Genomic DNA, 4,560 nt, shown 5'->3' on the forward strand with positions numbered 1-4,560 from the left:
CCCCGTTATCTGTGTGTTTGCAGAGGCTCCTGCTCTGCCCTGGGGTGGCTCAGGGAACCAAGGGGGCCATCAGGCACCTTTGGTTTGTTGGTTTCCTGGGGATATCTCATGACTCTGGAGTCAGACTGCCAGACTCAAATCCATGTGCCACCATTCACTAGTTGTGACTCAGCAGAGCCCCTCCTCTCCTTGAGGAGCTGGGCCAGTACAAGAGTGCCCAAGAGGAAGCTCCCTTTGCAGGAAGTTGGACTTTGCCCTTCCATGAGCCCCTGCTGTACCCCCCACCTCACATGCCAGCGCCATGATTCAACTGCCGCCATGTCCCACCCGGAGCATGTAGACAAGCAGGACACTGAGGTGCAGGCAAGAGCCTTACAGACAGAGAACACTCAGCAACCTTCTCCCAGGGCTGAGAGAAGTCCATCTCTGCTGTGTCCTCAGAGCAATAAGAATACAGCTCATAGGCACTAGCTGTGGGGTGAGCTTCCTGGGTAGGCTCTCTCAGGCTGAGGATGCTACCAGCATTCGTTCCTAAAATCACCATCTCCCAGGGACTCGCCTCTTATCCCATGACTTCCTACACCTTCTGGCCCAAGCTCCCATATCACTCTGTATCTGCTAGGCAGGTAGGGTCATGCTGGGGGCTCTGAAGTCTGCTGGGCTCAGGCCTCAGCCCCTGTGGACCATCTGCCTCCATCCAGCCCCAGGGCGCTGCCCGCATCATGCTCTCTTCCAAATTGTCATGTGGCCAGGCTCCTAAGAACTAGCTGGGCTTCAGAGGGCAGAACTTCAGAGAGAATCCTCGGTGACCCATCTCCTGGTGGTCATCCTAAGGTTGGGGTGGGAAACTTCTCTGGTCCCAGGGCTGCTATAAGGCCACATTGTGATTGGCTGAGTTAGTAATCAAAGGTTAGTGCCACCTGGTTGGAACCAGGGAAGTCAACATAGTTTTTCTTTGGCTGGGGGTTCTGTTTGTGGCCTCTGGTCAGTAAGGGGTACTTCTGTGAATGGTCAAAGCCAGGACTGCAACAAAAACCCTTTCTTAGAAGTGAAATTAAGTCCAGCCTGAGGATTAGTTCAGGTCTAATCCTGCAGAGAACCTGAGTGTTTTCTTAGCACTTATGACTCTGGAAAACCACCATAACTGAAATAATAATAATAATAATTTGAGGCAGATCATCAACTTAAATGTAAAACATATTCTACAAGGGGAAAACAATAGGAAAACAACCTCACAATCTTGGAGTCGCTGAAGATTTCTGAGACAGGATACAAAAGGCACTAACCATAAAAGGAAGTGGAATGATCTGGAAATCAAAAAGTAAAAGTTTCTGTTTTTCATCATCAAAGAACCCATTAAGCCACACATGGAAAAATATTTGAAATACATATGTCTAATAAAGGAATTATAACCAGAATACATAAAGACCTCTGTAGCTTGGTCAAAATAAAAAGATGAGCCAGTTTGGAAGATGAGAACAAATATCTCACAAAAGAATGGGATGTGTGGAGTGTCCAGCAAGCTGGTAAAAGGGTGATCAAGATCATCAGGCATCAGAATTAATTCCTGTGACGTCTATGATAAGTGTCAACAGGGCTGCGGATGAAGCTCAGTGGTAGAGAGCTTGCCTAGCATGCAGAAGGCCTTGGAGTTTAACCTCCAACACTGCAAGAAAAGGAAAGGGAGAAAGAATAAAGGACAGAAAAAGAGAAAGGACTGGGGGGGAGGGGAGAAAGGAATGATTCATTAAATGGGCAAATGATACAAATATAAGTATATGATTTACTAGCTCTTTAAAAATTTTAGAAAGTATAGAATTTTCGTTACATCAAACTGGGTGATATTATGACTGTATAGAACACACATAATAAGTTCTGCCCTCACCTGGCCTAAACCAAATCAACAGGTAGGTGACCTAGAGAGGACTCCTCTCTGGCTCCACTGGGACAGGCTTGAACCTGCGCTACTTCAGGATGCACAGCCTAGGGGGAGGGGCCCAGATTCCCTGACAGGCAGTGTGAGTGTGCTAGGCCCCTGGGAGCCCATGACTGGGGCTCCCATGCCCATGCCCACAGCGCCCCCCACCCTCACTGGTTCACAATGGTCTGCTCCGTTGCCTGGTGCAGGTTTATACTCCTGACCAAAGGCCTGAGTGTCCATAGCCTCTTTTGGCTGGGCACGGTGTGGTTGTGGAGGAAATAGCCAAAGTAGCCTTAGCGTGATGGAGGGGCAACAGGTGCCCCTCAGCCATACTTGGGGGTGGTCCTGGAAGAAGTAAGCAGGGTTGTGGTGTGCCTTGTCTGAAGACATGGAAACACACCCTATTCCTTATGGCTGTCCATGGGAGTTGGGGATACGTACAGCTATTGGATTTTTTGTTGTTGTCTTGTTTTTGTGGAGAAGTTTTCAGTCTGTGAGAAGCAGGCTTTACTTGAGAAGAGAAAAAAAGCTTGCTCTAAAACTTTCTGAAATAATTGAGAAAAAATGTGGACTGCTGAAAACAGTCAGTCTTGTCCAAAAAGAATATGAAGGCTTAGAGTCATCTTTAAAGAATGCCATTTTGGAGAAGGAGGCAATATACGCAAACCTGGATAGGTCCCTATCTAAATTTGAGGAAGAAATACTCTTTCTAGAAGAAGAGCTAAAAGAAGAGAAAACTAAACATTCTCAACAGGATGAATTGATAGAGTATATATCAAAAAGGATGAAGTCCCCAGAAGAGGAATCAAAATCCCTCAGTTCACATATACCTGAAGCTACAACAACCTTAACAATATTTCACCTGAATGCAGAAGGACTGAAGGTACCAATAAAAGAAGTTTCAAATGAAAATTCCCAACTTCTGGAAAGTCAGAAACAGCTTTTACACGAAGGGGAAGTATGGGAAGAAGAAGTGAATGGCCTTAATCATCAGAAAACAACACTTGAAGACTCCAAAGAACATGAAGAACAAGTTCTAAGAGAGAAAGAAAATCACATTAAGTCTCTGTCTGAACACTTGCTGAAAGATTGGGCTCCTGTGCTTGAAGAAGACCTAACAGACGATGGTAACTTGGAGTTGGAAATGAAAAGTGAATCAGAAATCGGTGCTCACTTAGAGGATCAGCCAAAAGGAGATTTGAAGAAACAGCTTTATGCTGATAAGTTAAATTCCTCTTTTAAAATCTTAGAAGGAGAAAGAAATCAAGTTTTTACTTTAGTATCTGAAGTCGGTGAAACAAAGGAAGACCTTATAGAACAGATTAAAAATCTTAAGACAGAACAAGCATCTTTGCAGTCAAAAAATACACAATTGGAAAGTGAGAATCAGCATCTTGAACAGAAACTTAAACTCATCATTGAAGTATATGAAGCAATTGTAATGAAACTCCAGAGGAAAGTAACAGAAGAGGAAAATGACCGGGTAGTGCAAGAGGAGAAACTTTTCAAAATGGAGGAAAACATCAGCCATGCAAGTGAACGGCTTAAGACCTATAGAAAGCAAGTCAAAGACCTTGAAGAAGAGTTATAGAGAACCATTTATTTTTATCAGGGGCAGATTACACACTATGAGGAAAAAGCACAAGATAATGAGTGGGCAGCTCAGAGGGCTGAAAGATACCTCAATGATTTAGGGAAACACGAGGCTCACGACAGTCAAAACCTCACCGAAAATGAGTTTAAATTTTAAAAAGATCCTTCTGCACTTCATGTTTCAAATACAGCCATTGGCAGAGAGCATTTCCCAGATGGTCCCTCACCATTGGGTCGACCTTCATCTGAAATGAGAGCTCCACTTCTGGGAAAGGAGGGTGCACTCAGACTCTCACTTTTGCTTCCACGGGTAGGAGGAAGAGGCTCAAGAGGCCCAGAGAATCCTCTGGGCCCTCAAATTATCAATGAAAGAAGAGAATCCGGCTAGGATGGGATAACTGATCATCAGAGAGTGCCTTATAACATTAGGCCCCTGTCATCTCCATGGGAACAGAATCCTAAGATGATGATGGCTCCACCAGGCCAACCATATTGTGATCTGCGTCTTCCTCTACCAAGGCAAGATGGATGTGATTCTAATTACGGTGGACCCTCAGGACCAGCAGAACTCAGAAGTTCTACTCTGCCGCCTTTGGATCAAATGGATGGGCCTATGTTTTCTGAAATGGAATCCAGTAGAAATGATTCCAAAGTTGATCTTGATAATTCCAATGTGCCCGATTCATCTCTCCCTGCTGAAAACCAAGAAACTGCCTCTGGCTTTGCTTTCTCACCTTTCCCTCCAATCAGAGGTCCATTGTTTCCAGTGGATCCGAGGAATCAGTTCATGAGAAGAGGAGCTTTTTTCCCTCCACCTCCTCCAGGAAACATGTATGGAGCATCTCGAGAATATTTTCCATGGGGCCCACCACCCCCTCCATTCCCAATGGAGCCATGGTGTTTTCCTCATTATCTCCCCCCAAGAGCTGAATTTCGCCCCCCTCCCTCCCGTGCATTCTGAAAGTAGAAGTGAGTTCCCTTCAGGGTTGAGTCCACCTTCAAATGAGCCTGCTACCCAACATACAGAACCACAACAGGAAACTTGA

General features: G+C 45.2%; 1 pseudogene; it reads left to right on the forward strand.

Annotated features, from left to right (window-relative positions):
* The first annotated feature begins 318 nt into the window (after positions 1-318).
* LOC124109429 (melanoma inhibitory activity protein 2-like) lies at positions 319-4,560 on the forward strand (annotated as a pseudogene).

Source organism: Marmota monax, unplaced genomic scaffold (genome assembly GCF_021218885.2).
Source record: "Marmota monax isolate L192 unplaced genomic scaffold, Marmota_monax_Labrador192_F-V1.1 WCK01_AAM20220418_F8-fsc00196, whole genome shotgun sequence".
NCBI lineage: Eukaryota > Metazoa > Chordata > Mammalia > Rodentia > Sciuridae > Marmota > Marmota monax.